The 18,187-nt window shown below is 46.9% G+C and overlaps 1 protein-coding gene across 1 annotated transcript in view; it reads left to right on the top strand.

The window, feature by feature from the left end:
- The window catches only part of CDH11 (cadherin 11), a 147,892-nt gene that overhangs the window by 58,554 nt on the left and 71,151 nt on the right, over positions 1 to 18,187 (top strand). The window contains exon 2 of the mRNA XM_032323554.1: positions 4,245 to 4,369. The gene's annotated coding sequence lies outside the window, so the exon portion shown is untranslated. The remainder of the gene's footprint in view (positions 1 to 4,244; positions 4,370 to 18,187) is intronic.

Here is an 18,187-nt window from a genome sequence, read left to right as displayed (position 1 = left end):
CATCCCGTCAGCACTGTCAGGGACACGTGACATGTACCATAGGAAGAATCCCCTGTTCTAGCTGGCCCTGACTCCAGGGTGCCCGGAGTCAGCGACCAGCTGCTGCCCCTTCTCCCAGCCACAGAGCAAGAAACAGACACAGCAACATCACCAAAATGACGCGGTCTTTCCAGTACAACAGAAAAGCATATGGTCTTTGCTTGACTTCTTTGCCGCAACATGGCAGTCCGAGAAACCTGGTATTTCATTCGTTTATTTAATAGTAATCTATTTAATCATAGTTTGTTTCTGTCAGCTCCCTACCAAAGTACTGGAAATTCCCTGTTGTATTGTTTAAGCAAATAAGCAATTTGCTGAGTGTCTGGGTGGCTCAGTTGGTTAAGCGACTGCCTTTGGCTCAGGTCATGATCCTGGAGTCCCCCCACACACACACATTGGGCTCCCTGCTCAGCAGGGCAGACTTCTCCCTCTGACCTGCCATGCTCATGCTCTCTCTCTCTCTCTCTCCCCCTCTCTCTCCTCCTGACTCTCAAATAAATAAATATATTTTTTTTAAAAAGTAAAATATTTCTGGGCTAATGTATTAGAGGGATAGGCATGATTTACCCCAGGAAGCAGGTCTCACTCTGGGCTCCTAAATCTGGCAGGAGAGGAGTGGTTTACTCGCTGGTGATCCAGTCCGGTCAGGCTGTTTCCTTGCTCTGGGCACTGGGCACTTATGGCTTAGCTGGCTTCTTCATCTGTAAAATGGAGCTGTCGCTGTGTCCTTGGGCTTCCCTGCTCCCCTCCTGACAGCTCTTTCCCTTTTCACCTGCCCCCCTCCATTCCCTACCCCATGCTCTACCTACCCCAGCATTGCATGCACAGAAGTGTCCCAGGATCCTGTTGATAGGGTCACTGAGGTGGGGACTGTTCTCATTGAACACACGTAAACTTTCAGCCCCGACCCTCCCTGAACCCAAGAACCACACGTGGTTGTTGTCCTTGTTCTCTGAACAATGATCTCAGCCCATGGCTGGCCTGGCTGAAGTCCACATTCTTGAAGATGACCCGTCCATGTACATTGACAAGCCAAGGCACTTGATTTGGAGCAGAGATCCTCAGAGAAGGGACAGCAGTGTGACTCGGGAGCCCAAGAGAAGCCTATGGACTTGCGTGTACTAAGCGCTCAGAGCTCAGCAGGAGATACCTGCCACAATCACACCCCCGCCCTTCCCTGGCTTTTCTCCTTGCTCTTTGGAGGCTCATTGAGGTTTTCTCCATCCTGCTTGATACCCTGGGCTTCATAGTGTTCTTTCCTGTGATTTCTCGATCTCACTGCAGTCATCGATGGCATGATGTGTCTATACCCCTGGGAGGCTCAGTGCAGCACTAGAGAGAGCTGGTAGAAGGCATGACTTATACTGGTAGCAACCCAGTCATGGCACACAGGCCTTGAGAAAGGAAGGGGAGACTCTGAGAGTAGGTACGGGTAGATGCCATGGGGCTAGGTTGGATTTCCAAGGCTTAGAAGGGAACACAGGATTCCAGGTCTTGGGGAGTCATGAGAGAAGAGGGAAGATGAACATTCCAAGCAGGAACCCCAGTGCAGAAAGAGAAGACGGGCAGTATACACGCACAGAGCCCTCAGACCCAACAAGCTCTCTTCCCATCCACTCTGCTGAAAGCACAGAAACGGCTAAGATTCCTTATGTCATTGTTTTCTTTTCTAAGAAGAACGGTGCAGTTGTATACCAACATTTTCCACGGAACCTACCTCAAATGTTTGCAGTCATCGGAATGCATAGACCATTCACCCAGCTCTTTTTGCTTTCCTTCCAAAGCTCTTAATTGTCTGTGCGGGCTTTTGGTGAAAGGAGTTTTATAGGGGATTTTTTGCAGGGAGGTAAACAATTCGAGGCAAAGTGGGAGTTCAATTAATTTTTATGGATTTGAGAACTTTGAAAAGCACACGGACTAAAACAGCTATGGCTGTGTCATTAACTGACTGGATACCGGGGAATGCAGAGAGAGGGAGCACAGGCTCTCATGCCTGCACTGCTGAATTTAGGTCTCACCTTGGCTGTTATTGGCTGCACACCTTGGGCAGAAGTCTTAGCCTTTGAATAGTGGGGTGAGATACCCAGGTGGGCTTATGACAACCAGAGTGGTGATAGACATTGGTGAGGCCGATGGCAGATGTCTGTTCCATTTACGGCGTACTACATATCCCCTGCTGAGTAGCATACTGTCCCCAATTTAGCAGGTTATCACAATTCACCCTTACCTTTTATAGTTGAGTTTAGTGAAATCATCTGGGTGGTTTTAACGTGGGGTCTCTCACGCTGTGTAGTCAGATGGCTGATCGCAGGAAGGTCTGACTGAGTTGGATGTCCAAGATGGCATCTTTGCTCACCATCTGGCACCTCAGCTTGGGTGCCTGGAAGAGAGAGGTATGGCGGGGCATGTCTCTTTCTATCCATGCAGCCTCTCCACATGGCTGCCTGGAGCTGTCTCACAGCGTGCTGGTCTAGAGTGTTCAGACTTGACATGACAGCTGACTTCTCCCAGACGAAGCCTTCCAAGAGCACAAGACAGGCTACAAGGTTTCTTACGACTCAGCTTCTGAAATCACAGAGTGTCCCTTTGCTTTGTTTCATTGGTGACCCAAGGATAGCTCAGATCCACATAGAAAGAGACCTGGGGCATGGATATCTGGGGAGTATGGTTCATTTGGGAGGGAGTCATTTTTGGAGACTAGTTCAACATGTAATATGGTTGCGAAGTAGGGTTCTTCATCAATTATGTGTTCTATGACTTGTCCATGTGGATTTTTCTCTGACTCCACGTTCATCTGGGAATAGCCCCATAGCTATTCTGTCCTCAACATCCTGGGCATAGCACATAGTAGGACATTTTCTTGTTTTTGCTAGTCACCAAATCAAGATGTGATGGGCACATTTGAGATTTATAATTTATTTCAGTCCTTCACCAAGAAGGGTTTTTGCTTCCTGCTGTTGTTGGTGGTATTTCTGGAAGGCATGGTGTGTGAGGAGGAGCTGTTGGATGGAACCAAGATGAGATGAGGAAAAGTGTATTTGGAAACAAAAAGGAAGCATAATAAATAAAGTCAAATAAGAAGCTATCTCAGTTATTTCTTTTAAATATTTTATTTATTTGAGAGAGAGCGAGAGAAAGCAAGCAGGGGAAGGAACAGAGAGAGGAGGAGGGGGGAGGGGAAAGAATTCCAAGTAGACACCCCTGAGCGCAGAGCCTGACATGGGGCTCAGTCTCACAACCCTGAGGTCATGACTTGAGCTGAAACCAAGTCAGACGCTTAACTGACTGAGTGACCCAGGTGCCCCAGAAGCTGTTTCATTTCTTAATGCAGGCTGGGTTGATCCTAGAAGGTAGAAGCCCTAGAGATGAAGGACGTTCAAGAAATCCTTTACGCCGTTGTGTTAGAGCGGTGCCAACTACCGCGTTCCCTGGTTCAGTGCCTCAGTTTTTGAAGGCGACAGCTGTTCAGACCCTCCGTATTCCTCTCTTCATTCACTGAACAGATCTACATTGAACAGCTGCTCTGGGCTAGGAAATGTGTTAGACACTTTGGGAGATATGAAGATGAATCAGACCAGAATCCAGGCAGAACACAGCCCCCACGCAGAAATCCAGAGTGTGCTGTGGTGCGGGAGGGGGCGGAGAGAAATGTAGTCTTGATGAAGAATTGAGGCTCTGTCAGCCCAGGGCTCAGCTCTGCTGGTGTAGGGATGACATCTCCTATCACCGCCACCACCCCTGTCACTCTTTGCCCTTGAGACTGTCATTCCACGAGGCTCTGGCAGCTGCAGAACAGTGTTCTCCCTTACAGAGGGAAGGTACCTACTTTGGACTTAGAATGAGCGTTTTCTCAGAAACTGGCTCCAAGAGTTGACATCCCCCCTACGGGTTTGAATGTGACATCCGTAGAGTGGTGCAAGAAGTTGGATGGATGGCTGCTTTATCTTTTTATCAAAATACCAAAAACACATACATAGTGAGTCACATCACCTTTTGGTAGCTCTAAACCCATGGCAAGTTTTTTCCACTTTTCACACAAGTGTGACAATTTGTTTACATCTCTCTCTCCACGCCTGGATAATTCTCCTCTAAGGGAGATGTCTATCTACACAACTGTGTGTCCCCAGTATCTAGGAGTCTAGGATTGTGTCATTTCATTGACTCATGTCACCTCTGTTTAATAACAATCCTTTTTCTTTTTGCAGAAATCCCTGTATTTTCGGCTCAGCGACCCCGGGGTGCTTGTTCCAGTTGTCCTTTGTTGAGTGACCAATCAGATGGGTGGAGTGTGTTATAGAAATTGGCAGCAGGTATCCAATGGGTGAAGAAGGTAAGATGGAGCTACTTGACTATACAATGACTGTAGGCATGGAAGTGACCGCCAACTGGCCCCTCCCTCCAACCTGCCTTTGCTTAAATCTGCACTAAATGGAAAGCAGCGTCTGAGAAGGAAGTTGGCCTACTTATTTGGGCTTTGAGGGATGTGATTATTCCCTGTTGTTCTTGGGTTCTCTTTACTGAACACCTGTTACGTACCAGTACAAGGTTGATCATTTTTGTTGTTGTTTGGGTTTTTGAGGGGGAGGGATGACTATAGAAAAGTCAGAGGAGAAAGAAGGAACTGAAAGGCATTCTTTAGCAAAGACTCAGCTGGGAGGACTCAGATAATTGACAGGTTGCCTTTTCCTCCTTTTCTTCTTTTGAAGAGAATTCTATAAATAAGAACAAGGTGACTTATATCCCATGGCCAGGAGGCTGAACCTTTCAGACCTCAAAAGGCAGACTGCAAGATCATAAGCCAAAAGGCTGATTTCAGCTGCGAGGCCCACTCTGCCACTCAGTGTCCCTATGCCCTGAGATTAATGAGCTCTTTTTTGGGCCACAGGGTAGTTGGACCTAGGGTCATTAACAGTTCTAAAATTTTAGGATTTTATGACTCCATTGATCTCCTCTATCTTCTCAGTAGTAACTAGAGCTATTTTTATAGGACACCCAAATATCCAGATAGAAACGCAAGAATTAATTCTAGGGGCATGACTCCCTACATTTTAGGGTTCTAGATCCATCTGTCCATAGGTCTATGGCTTCTCTCCATGGGGTAGTCCACCAGGAGCCTTAAATGCAGAGGCCAAATACAACTCATGGTTTTCTCCTCTCAACCCTCACTTTGTCCTGTGTGTCAAATTTCAGGGTAGCATCAAAACTCAGTGGGATCAGAAACATGGAAGGGGTGCCACACGTCTCTCAATCAGTCCCTTACTGCCAATGGCAATTTATTCCTGTTGATTCCTACTGGTGCTACTCTGATGATCTCTGAAATTACTTTTTTTATTTCTCTCTTCCCCACTTACTGTCATCCTCCAAACATTAGCCTGATCCTCTTTCTCCAAAGTTATCACAATTGCCGCCTGACAGGTCATTTGGTCTCTGGGGTTACTTCTTCTCCATCATGATACGCCTTCTATACAAATACTAAACAGTGTCCCTACATCCAGGCAGTATGTTACTTTCCCCCTTAATCTTTTTGGTGTCAGAGATCTGATTCCTTAGTAAGTGTCTAGGACCCCTTCAGGGATAAGGCCACTATTTTGCTGTCCAGACTCATCTCTCAGCCATTCTCTCTGCAAACCCAGCCCTGCCTAGACACATCCATTGTGGGATCCACTATAGGGCACACCTGTCACTTCCCCAATGCCCCATGATTGCACTCTCTCTTCACAAGCCAACTCTTACTCACTTATATCTTAGCTTGGACCTCACTATCTTTAAGGAATTCTCTCCAATCCCTGAAAACTGAGCTATGGGTGTTTCCTAGACAACACATGGGTAGTCAGAGGTTATGTGATCTATTGTGATTTCGACAGAGGGTTGTAACTGTTTATTTAATTACATATCTTCCCGGCTAGACCTGGAGGTTCTAGCCCTGGAGGGCAGGGCTTATTTGGGGGAGCACTGTATTCCTAGTTGTAAACACTGTATCTGGCCCAAAGTAGGTTCTCAAAACATAGTTATCAAACATATCAATAGCGACTTTTAAGTATATTTTGAATAGAATATGAGAAGGGAAGCTAATGTTACAACAGAGAAAAGTCATAATAATGGCAGTGCTTAGTACACATCAGGGTACTTATTGAGTGCTTAGTACACATCAGGGAAATAAGATATTGAAAGGCATCACATCCCATAATCCTTGCAAAAACCTAGTGTAGTGGGTACTCTAAATGTCCAAGATTTGCTAAGTGAGAAAACTGAGTCTTAGAAAAGATAGGTAACTCGTCTATGGCCATATTGGCATAATTTTTATTCTCGGAAATTTTTATCTTTGAGAAGTCTGATTTTAGCTAAAGCTGATAGATTTAACCATTCCCCTCTTTTCTCTTAGCCCTGAATGAATCTGCTCTGTTAGGGACCAAAAAACAAACCAACAAGTCAGTACCTGTCCAGGAGGCAGGCCTTTTTCCCTGCCTCCCACGCAAGCTTCTGTGACAGAAGTGGTCATCCCCTGTGACTAGACTTGTAAATCTTTGGTGATTTTCCAGGTGTTGTACCCTCCCATGTGAATGTGAATCTGTTTGAGAACACAATTTCAATTTGGGGAGCTCCCCGAACTCTTTCTCCGGTGCTCTGGTCCATGCTTGTTACAGAATAAACCAATGAATGAAAACGCTCTTCAGGGAGCAGAGCGGCACGTCCCTTCAGAGACACCCATAAGATCTGGAGTGTCTGACTGGTTCCTCTCAAATTAGCATATTTTGCACTCATTTGCTCTGAAGCCTGGTTCAGCAGATGAGACGCAGCTCTCCTGTAGACATGTCTGAGAGTGACCATCATCTCATTGCTGCCAAGCCAAATGGGTCTCTTCATTTCATTAGCCTTGTGAATTCTTCAGTAGAACACGCGACTGACATTTCCTATTTTTCTAGATAATAGGGACAATTAGAATGAGGTATCAATGAAGCAGAGTCAGAAGCTAAATAGAAAGTACTTGGATTTATCTTCTAGGAAACATGTTCGTTTTGTTATTTATTTATTTATTTTTTTCCTACTTAGAAATTAAGAATGCCTAGTTAGAAGAGTTCTGCATAGCTTTTTCCAAGGAGGAGAAGAAAAACTATTCTAATGCTTCTAACACCCTTGAAACACACACACACAGCATGGTACAGACAGAATGGCTGTTTGATCTTTCAGGCAAATATTCTTGTTTTACAGAGAGGTTTCTTTTGTTGGTTTTTTTTGTTTTTTGTTTTTTCTTTTCCCCTTGAAGAAAGGGGAGACTTGTTCATGATTATACTGTAAGGTTTTGGAAGAACAAAACAAAATTAACCAACAACTTAGGCTGCAGACTCAGATTCTTGATTCCCCCTTCAGTTCACAATAACAGCGTTTCTTTTCTTCTTCTTCTTCTTCTCTTTCTTAAAGAATTTATTTATTTATCTGACAGACAGCGAAAGATTGTATGCACAATCAGGAAGAGCGGCAGAGGGAGAGAGAGAAGCAGGCTCCCGGCTGAGCATAGAGCCTGACATGGAGCTTGATTCCAGGAGGCTCAATCCTAGGACCCTGGTATCAGGACCCCAGCCAAAGGCAAATGCTTACCCCACGGACACACCCCGGTGCACCAAGGGCAGCGTTTTTGGAAAGTACCTTGGTGTGCGGTTCACACAGCAAGAGTCAGAAGGGCACTCCCCTCTTCCTCGAGGAGCTAACAGTCAAGTTGCTCTGTATAAAGTGCTCAAAATCCAAACAAGAAGGAAAAAGAAAGTGATGGGGTAGAGAAGAGAGAAAAAAAGAGAGAGAGGCTTTTAACAAATGGTAGGGAAGTTGTTCGGGCTCGCAAGATCAGCTCTCCGGCTGACCTCCGAGGAGATCCACTCGAACTCTGTCCCTGGCACACATTTCCCTTGGGTCCATCCGCAGCGCAGGGGAGGACGTGCCTGGGTTAGCCACAGACTACGGCTTCTCAGCCCTGCTGCCCCACTGGGCTTTTAGAGTAGGGCACTGGGGCACAGATAGGAATGTCTTCAAGTGAAAAAGATTTGCCCTTATATTCATGAAATCTTCCACACATGGTGATTCTTCTGAGTGATCATGGGCAGGGGCCAGTGGTCCCAAGTCACCCAATATCTTTCATTTGCATAAAAATCAATCCCAAAAAGCCACTTTGAAGGGGAGGGGGTGCAGCTCATCTATGCTGAAGTCTCCAGCGAGCTCTGCTTTGTCGCTGACAGTCTGAAATGCTGGCAGCCTGTCTTCCAACCCCCTAGCCTGCTGGGTCTGTCTGTGAATGCACATTTCCTATTTCGGGATGTAGGCCACTGTGGAGAAAGAGGCCAAGTATCTGTCTTTAGTTGGTGTCACTTGGATAAAAAAAAATAGACGCTCAGTCCACTCGCTGACTCCTCTGCAGATCGTCAGTGTGTATAATGTGACTGTCAGTCCTGTTGTCGATAAAGAATTACAGGAAGCCAGGCAGCACGAGGGCCCTATCTTTGCCCGAATCCGTATTGAAGACACACACCACAGCCACAGTGGTGGCTCTTTCATTTCACTTCATTTAACTAATGATGATCAACATGCAGAGGCCACTCCCGATAAGAACAGTGAGAGCGGAGACTGAACGTGCATGTCCGCACTTTCCATCCATGATCGGGCTGGACGCCACCAGAACTTTGAGTGGTGTGTGCAGTCATCATGGTTCTTTCATAGATGCGGACCCTGAGGTTCGGGGAGAGTACAGTCAGCCTGCTGAGGGACACGTGACTAGCAATGGGTAGAGCCAGGGTCTCTCCTCTGAGCCCTGACTCTCCTGGGTCTTCTGTAGTTTACCTTCCAGTCTTAACAAAGTTGGAGGGCAATTCTATTAGAATTCTTTTAGTATGGCCATGTCCTAAATCTCCACTCGGCTTATAAGGAAGTCCTAGCAGCTTCTGGCGAATGCACTAGTACGCAGCTCGGTGTGTAACACTGAGCGAGAGCTAACACGTCGGGAGAAGCGAAGAGAGTGCTGGGTCTGTTCACTTCCCAGCCATCTCTCGAGAACTGTTCTTGTTTTAGTCATTGAACGAGATACTGGAGCTAACACCGTGGGCCAAGTGTACGCCCGTCTGGGGTTACAGCAGTGGAACTGAAGTCATGCCTTTGAAGGCCCTTCCTTCTTGTGATGGAGCCAAGCTGGCTGACAAACAACCATGGTGCTCGCTCCTTCTAGACAGGTCTAGGCTTCCATAGGAGCACAGGGGTGGGGGCCTGACTCTGATAGAGGAAATCAGGAGAAGCTTCAGTGGGGAGGTGACCTGTGTATGTAGACACGAAGCAGGAGTAGGAGGTTACCGGAAAAGATCAGGAAGTATGTTGCAGTCCAGAAGTTGGAAAGAAAGAGAGAGAGCAGTATGGAAGTTCTCGAGCCACTCTTTGTCGTGACTGGGTGGTTGGTTTGTTTTCTTATTTATTATCTGTAAGTCGATAAGACAGTTAAATAGATGAAGAGGGTATGAAATTCAGAAGGTGATATAAGTCCTACAGAGAATTCAGACTCCTTCAGTGCCTATCATCTCATCCATGAATTTCCTGCCACGGAGGCAACTACTATTTTTGGATTCCTACGTGACTGTCCAGAGATTTTCTGGATAGTTACAACCACACGTATCCACAGAGTCACTTTCTCCACATCTGTACGTGGGTATCTAACTATAGACACTGTTTTGCACACTGTCCTAGAAAAAGAAAACTTCATTAAGTGTTTCCCCTTATTCATTTTACTCACGCTCCACGGATTTTAAACTTTTTTAAAATTAAGAAAAATTACAAACCTGCAGAAAGTTGTAAAAATAACACAATGACTTCTTATAAACCTTTCATCTAAAATGACTGATTATTTAAATCATTTTGCCATGCTCCATGCAATGATTGTACAGATTTAATCCGTAATTAAGGTACAGCCTGGATGTCAGTTACCCAGAGAGCTCCAGAGCCCTTACTTCCTGAGACAACCCAGGTACACGCTGAAATCTAGAACATATCCACTCCATGTCAGTCGCTCTGATGTGCCAAGAGCAGCAAATCCCCCTTCAGGATGGAGATGTCTGGAAGGGCCCTTCTTTGCGCTGCTTGATACCCACCTCGTGCTCAGTTTGGGGAAAGGTTTTGCCCTGTCTTGTCAAGTGCTCCCTCGGCAAGAGGTGAGTGTCTCTCGGGCCGGGGAGCATGCGTTCCCCACTTGCCTTCTGGACCCAGTGGTCCAGGGTGGGAACACACAGCCCTGGTAAAATCTGATCACTTCATTTCCGACAACCGGCCATTCAGATAGTGACTCTTCTGTTCTATTTGTCAGCTTCAACAGGGCCACCCCAAAGGCTGGTGTAGGATTCCCTCCTTTCAAAGATCAAAGCTCCTGAGCACTGCTCAAGTTATCTCTGCGTTTCCTCTGGGCATCTCATGGCAAGGGAGGGTTTGTATTCTACATGAGAGGGACTTTGAACGCTGTGACGGGCAGGAAGTAACCCAAGAAGACAGTGTGGAATGGCTTTGCAGTCCAGGGCTCTGGGCCTAGGAGGATCGTTTTCAAGTATCCATTCATTCACTCATCAAATAATGACTGAAAGCCTTCGTGGTACTCTTTCATGCTTTGTGGCAAGACCTGTGCATACTCTTTGCAGACTGTGATGGTCATCTGTGGGGTGGCGGACATACAGACATACCGCAGCTGAAGAAAGCCGGCAAACCTGAAAGGGATGGGGTAGAATCTCTAAGGAGTGGCTTCCTGCTCATCCACCCATTCATTCATACATTAAACACGTTATCTATTGACTGTTTGCTCTGTCCTAATTCCAACATGTGCCCCTGTGAATAAGACCATTGTTGTTCCTATTTTAATGGAACTCATATGCCGGAGGTGGGGGGGCTGGGGGGTTGTCCTCTTGACCTCCCTCTAAGTCTACCTATTTCCTTATGTTCCATCAGGGAGATTCAGCTGCTCCCACTGTTTCAGGACAAAAAAATCAGGCCATTGCCTGTCAGCCCTTCCTGGCCTCATGTGATTCCGAAGCCAGAGAATCACCATTTCCTCCGGAGGCTACTAACCCAAATTACCCTGTGCCCTGTGGGGGACTCAGAGCTCAAGGAAGTTTGAGAGTGCAGAGGAGGAAAGGTAACAAGCCATACTAAAATCTGCCACCAATTAATTGTGTCTGCTGAGGATCTAGACGGCTGTAGCCTGACACCTGGCAGATGCCTCTATTTGGAAGCTTTAGAAAAATTGTGGAGGGGCCAGTGAGTTCATCTTTTCAAGAGGCTCTGAATTTTAGACTCTAAGTACATATTCCAAATGCTGTTAGGTTGCCACAGCAACAGTTCTTATACCTTTTTTTTATAAAGAAAATAAATTGTAAAAATTCCAGCCATAGACTTGGAAGGAAGGGCAGGGTGAGAAGGTGCCTCTCTAAATGAATGTCTAGTAAGTTTCCCCAAGAACTGTGTTCCTGTCCTTAACAGGTACTGTTTGGGACCTCCCAGCACTCCCCAGTTTCACTTCAGAATCTCCACTTGAAAAATGGACCCAGGAGGATTGTTACTCATTGCCCCTAACCCGTTTACATCAGGCTTTGGGCAAAGAAAGCAAAGCCTTGATCACTAGTGTGGTTTCATTGGCCTCAAGGGTTGGAGCAGAACCTGCAAAGGCAGTCCGGACTCACAGGGGACCGGCCAGAGCGGCGAGCACTCCAGCTCCTAGGAGCTCATCCAGCTCTACGCCTGCTTCCCCAGTTTTCCCCTCCAAGCTGCTGCAGGATTTCTCCAAAATCCAAATCGTATCAAGTTGCTTAAGTCTAAAACCTTAAGCTTCAGAAGACCATTGGTCCCTTGCAGGATAACTTAAGCTTCAGAAAAGCATGGTCCCTCACAGGATAAATTACAGGGTGCTTTGCTTGTAAGACTGCCAGGATCCAGCCTCCACTCCCTGTCGCCTCCTGGAGCCCCCGTGTCACCCCCCCCTTCCAGTGCACAGCTTACTGCTGGCACCCCAGCACCTCACTGGGATGCTTCCCTCCCGATTCCTTTGCACGAGTTTTCCTTCTCTGCCCCCATTTCTCTGGTTGTGCAGAGAAGAATTGTCTTTGGATGACGTTCCCTGGCCCCGGGAAACAGGTCACTTCTTTCCCCTGAGTGCCTTGGCCCCTTGGGAGTCTCAACATGCCTTCCATGGGCCCCAGGCACCTTCACCTTCAAGATTTCCTTTTACCATAAAAAATATATATATTCTATGACTGCTTTGGTATAAAGATGAATATAATCTTTTACCCTGAAAGGCCAATTAATTTCCCTTCTGACTTTAAAAGAAATTACAACTGGTATGTGAGGATATGGAGCAAAGGGAACCCTTGGTGGGATGTAAATGGAGGTCCCTCAGAAAATTAACAATAGAACTAGGCTATGATCCATTAATTCCACTCCTGGGTATTTACCCAAAGGGAACAAAAATGCTACCTTGAAAAGATAGATGTGCCCCCGTGTTCATTGCAATATTATTTACAATAGCCAGGCCATGGAAGCAGCCTGAATGTCCACAGACAGTCAAGACAATGTGTTGCGCACAGAGACACACACACGATGGAATATTATTCAGCCATAAAAAAAGGAAATCTTGCCATTTGCACCAAATGGATGGACCTTGAGGGCATTATGCTAAAAGAAATATGTCAGAGAAAGACAAATACCATATGATCTCACTTATATGTAGAATCATAAGGGGAAAAAAAAACCAAGTAAAACCAAATTCATAGGTACAGAGAACAGATTGGTGAGGGTGGGAGGGGGTGGGAGGTGGGCAAAATTGGTGGAAGGCAACCCAAACGTAGAAAGTTCCCTTAGTATAAAATAAATAAGCCCAGGGTATGGAATGTACAGCACAGTGACTATAGTTAGTAATATTGTATTGCATATTTGAAAGTTCTTGAAAGTTCTCATCCCAAGAAAAAAAAATACAGCTGTGTGTAGTGACAGATGTTAAGCAGATTTAGTGTGGTGATCATTATCCTATATATAAAAATATCAATTATTATATTGTACACCTGGAACTAATATAATGTTATATGTCAATTATACCTCAATTAAAAAAAAATAAGCAGGCACAAAAACGTTCCTGTGAGTCCCTAAAGTGTTAGGGACCCCAGGCATAGTGCCTAATGGAGAAGTCGGTGCAGCATTCCTCTGTGACCGACCTCATTGCTATTTGTCTGTCTACAAGTCTGCAGGATCTTTGAGGCTAGAATCTGGATGTTTAATGCCGGGTCTTCTATCACAGTGTGTGGGGTATGTGTGCACACTTGCTGAACAGGCCTTCGCAGGAAGGAGACGTGGTCTCCGTCCTCCTGACCCTGTGCCACTCAGAGTTTTGACCGGCGTTCCCAGATAGGACAGGGCCCACTGTCTCAAGTCCATTTTCAAAAGGGACAATGCCTTCTCTTCCCACCATCTGTACAGCCCTTCCTTGTGCTCCCCACATCGACCCCTGTGCATGGACGGTCTCCGTCTTACTCTCTGGGAGAATAAATAGAGGCTCAGAGAGCTTACAGCAGAGTCTAGGACACAGAGCTGTCTCCTGCTCAGGGTCCCACCCAAGTGTGTGGTGCGAACCACGATGCTAAGCCCCCTTTTCCCCGAGGACACCTGCCGTTGCCCTCTCACTGCAGACTTTCCAATCCAAACTACCGCCTCTTCCTTTCCCATACCGGGACCTGTAAGACACAGTGGATCTCAGCGTAGGTAGAGAATCCACGCTGCAGTGCCCTCCCCCGTCTTCTCTTCCCTGGAGGACTGGTAGTCCCAGCCAGTGACATACTGCTGGTAGAGAACCTGCAGCTCTCAGCCCCTTCTGGACTTGCCTCACGTGGCCATTCCGGCCAAGATCATAGCCCCTCCTGGGGAAGCCCACATCTGATGACTGAATCAGTAGGGGTTTGGCCATTGTGGTTCTGCTCAAGATCATTGCGAAGGGCCTTCCTAGCCCAGAGCACCACGCAGGGTTACCTGAGGCTGTGGCCAGTCCCCACGCTCCCCAAACTCACCTTCTCCCTCTGCCCACTCCTGCTTCCCTTCCCTCATATTATTCTCAAGGGCAGCCCAGAATGAGCATCCCCACGTGAAACCCCATCTCAGAGAACTTAACTTGCCAGAAACTCTATGGAATATTTTGCAGCAAGCCCTCTTATTGTCTGCATGAATACACCAGATTCATTTGTGCCTTCATTGTTTTCACCGAATGTGTATTCACTGGATGCTTAGCACCAGCTCAGCACCAAGATACAGTAGGAAGCAAGACAGAAAAGGACCTCTCGTGACATGGAACTCAAATTACTTCGACTCTGAAGACAGATTTTAATCCTGTTCCTGCACTGAAATCGTGCTTCTGCCAGAGCTTTCTGGCTGCCCCTGAGCTTAGGTGGAGGACAAGAGAAGTTTCCCATTGAGCTCTGCTGATTGCTGTGCGGAATAAATCCTGCTTGCAAGAATGTGGGAATGGCCCTCTCTTTATCCACGATCAGACTCCTCCGCTCGCTTGGCCCTTTCAGAGGGCCCGGAGTGAGGTCTAGGTGAGGGGCAGGAGCTGGAACAGGAGAACTGGGGCTGCGGTGGCTGCCCAGGGTATCGAGAGGGAGGTCAGAGATGCACACGAGAAGGCCTGCAGGAATCAAGGTCAGGGCCAGGAGCTGAATTGTAAAGACGGAGGGGAGGCAGGGCTGGTTTTAATTTGCAGCCGAGTGGAGTAAGGGCTTGGAGAGTGGTCACCATTGCCCTTCATCATTCCTTAAAAATAGCTCATGACCTCCATCTCAATCAGAACAAAACGCAGACCCTAACCGCGCTATCAGTGCTGCCCCTATGTGCTCCCTCCCTACCTCTGCGTCCCTGCCTGGTCCACTCAGCTACGCTGCGTACTTGCTGTCCCTTGAACTGGCCCAGCCCTTTCCAGCCTGCAGGGCTTGGCCCTTTGTGTCCGCGGAGTCCGAGTCTCTTCCCGTGCCTGGCCCCTTGTCATCATTCAGGACCCAGATTAAATCTACTACTCACCGCCCCCCGTCAACCCCCACCTGCCGGAGGCTGTTCCCCACGCCGGCACTTCACCTGCCACCCACGCCCACTCATTCCATATTTCATCGTTCTGTCTAATCCTTTAAAACAGCCATCACCATCTGTGAATGCTTTTGTCTTTCGTGGGTTTTCTTTTTTACCGTCCTTTTTCTCAATGAGATTCTCAGCCCCAGCGTTTCACAGACGTCGTCTGCAGGGTCCACGCCATGTCCTCAACACCAAGCGGGGCCGTTCACACTAGTCGCCGTTCAGGCAGTATTTCTTTCTTTCTTTTTTTTTTTTTTTAAAGATTTTTTATTTATTTATTTGGCAGATCACAAGTAGGCAGAGAGAGAGAGAGAGAGAGGAGGAAGCAGGCTCCCTGCAGGGCAGAGAACCCTATGTGGGGCTCGATCCCAGGACCCTGGGATCATGACCTAAGCCGAAGGCAGAGGCTTTAACCCACTGAGCCACCCAGGCACCCCTCAGGCAGTATTTCTTAAGTGAAGGACAAAGTTCCGAATGTTTCCTTGATGGGTTAACAGGAATATAACAGTCAGGGTGTCCGCTTTCAACGGAGGGGTGGCGCGTGGGCTCCTCCACACTGCTGAGTTGAACAGAATTTTCAGACACATCTCTCTTCCCCTCATTCTCTCTCTGTGTCCCTCCTGGGCCCTCCGTCGGATTTGAGTGACGTCCGTTCCTGGAGCACTCCACTCTTGGGAGGCCAACAGCTGCATAATGGCTTCCCCGCGTGTGCATCTGTGCATTAACACAGGCCTTTTGGGCCTGCTCCGGCTTGCCTGACCCATCTCCCATCAGGAGAGAATGTGCATCCGTAATACTCTGGAAAATTAGGGCTGACATGTAGTTCGGTACCCAAAGTGGTTTCACTCAAGCAAACACAGAGAATAATAGCCAGGCACTTAAATGCTTGAGCAGGTATCAATCAGAAGAACATTCCAATAATCCATGTTTATAAAGCTCGTTAGTATGAATTTTTGAAATAGCACTTACTCCGCGTCCTTCTTGACAAATGGTATTTGTCGCCATTGAGATAGTTTATTTCAATTATGCGCTGGTGTTGGAGGGAGAAGCTTTCTGACAATAACACGGCAGAAGACGTTCTTCCTGTGCTTCTATCACTATTCCCGCTGCTAAACTCGACTGGACAGTTCATTAAGATGAAAAATTAACAGCACATGCTTTGGGGAGAATAATCATGGAACATGACAGCTTGCGGAGGCTTCGGCATTCGGGGAAGCGCAGAGATGACAAACACGCTGGTCTTCAGAAGAAGTGAAGATTGGCCAATCAGTCAGAAGCCACGTGTTTACCAAGCACCTCCACCTGAGCGTAGGAGCTGGGGGAACAGAAAATGCAGGAATCCTGGCCTTTGAACTCCACGAATATACCATCTATTTGGAAGGGCTGGAAAGAGTCCAGCTGTCAATCTGGGAGCCCTCGAGGGGTACACATCAAACGCCTGACACTTGGGTGCTGATTACAAGTCCAGGAGTAATGCAGTGTGGGCCTCCGAGATTTCAAAGAGCTTGAAGAAGTGCAAGATGTTGATTAGCAAACTATGTTCTAAATAGAGCAGCTGCTCGTGGCTAGGAGTTTGCGTCTAGGGGGTGATGAAGATGTTCTAGATCTAGGCTGTGGTGGACTGATGCTCAACTCTGCAGACACACTAAAAGAAATCCTGAATTGTTCACTTTCAAAACGTCGACTTTATGATATCTGAATTTTATCTCAAGCAAACTGTTATTTTTTTAAGGAGCCTACAAATTCTGCACGGCTAAACTCCAGTAAATTTGTTATATGCTCAGAGAATTGGGCTTAGTTCAAATAGATGAAGGGGGTGAGGCTGATTAACATCGGTAGGAAGGAAGGATGTACCCATTTTATAGATGAGGAACTGAAGAGTCAGACCAGTTCATGCCTTGACCGTGAAGCCATAGGGCTGGCAAGTAATGGGGCTGGGACCTCACCTCCCAGACTTTTTGGCTCCAGAGCTCAGATGCTTCTCACCCCACTTTGCTGGGGCCCAGAAAAAAACAGATTCTAGAATAAAGTCATAACATGAGTGGCAGCAAAGATAAGACAGTTTTGCCTCAGGAAAAGGATCCTCCCCCTTTTCTCTTGTCATCAGTTCTTACAGCATCCCTATGAGGGATGATCAGGAATGGGTGTGCCTGCAGCTGTGGAGGTGGGGTACATCTCAGGAGAAAAGGGGGCGCTGAGAGCAAGGAGACCACGCCTGTTTTCCCAGGCTCTGTGAGGAGCACTGCACCGCCCCTCCCCCCGCTTCCAGGCATTCAAAGTGCCCCTGCCTCCGCTCAGGTCTCTGTCTCTCCCTGGACTTGTACGTGTCTCCCTTTTCTCCAATGCAAGCCAAATGTCTAAGTGAGACCATAGCAGTGTGGGATCCACGGATGATTAGTGACAAGGCTTGGAATTAGGTATCCTGTCCGTTAAGTAGAGACATAAATGCTGTTTCTTTACTCCTCTGTGGAAGGAGCAGATGCACTTTTCTATTGTAAAGCACATGTCTAGATTAAAGCCACTTAAGTCATTATCTCCCCTGCAGTTAATAAGAGAGCTTTTGATGTCATTCTCAGCTTACTAGTGTAAATAATGGGTCAAATTCTCATCCTGTTGGACAGGATGGAAATCTGACTCAAGATTTGTAAATACTGCTGCATTTAATTCATTTTCACGGGGACATTTGCTTCCCCAGCAGACAGTGGAATAACAGCATCCTGGGAAACAGCCTGTGTAGGAATCAGGATGCATTAACCTAAACAGTGAGATCAAAACAAAAGCTCTGTTTGCCATCTCCCGCCAGAGCCCAAATCCCGGCAGTCCCTGCTGTTTGGCTGCATTCAGGAAGCATAAATAAAATTAGATCCTCACGCAGTAAGGAGGAACGGGGATTTACAAAAGGGAAGTCTTAAGCTGCTGACATCCTCTTTTCCCATTTCATTGACTTTTTTTTTTTCCTTAGCTCTAAAGGAGTTCGAAGAACAGTAAAATAATGATAGTAATAATAACAACAATCATACTAATTAAAGATTAAGAC

Source organism: Mustela erminea, chromosome 19, assembly GCF_009829155.1.
Source record: "Mustela erminea isolate mMusErm1 chromosome 19, mMusErm1.Pri, whole genome shotgun sequence".
Taxonomy (NCBI): Eukaryota; Metazoa; Chordata; class Mammalia; order Carnivora; family Mustelidae; genus Mustela; species Mustela erminea.
The sequence above is the reverse complement of the archived record's forward strand: the minus strand, read 5'-3'. Positions and strand labels throughout refer to the sequence as shown.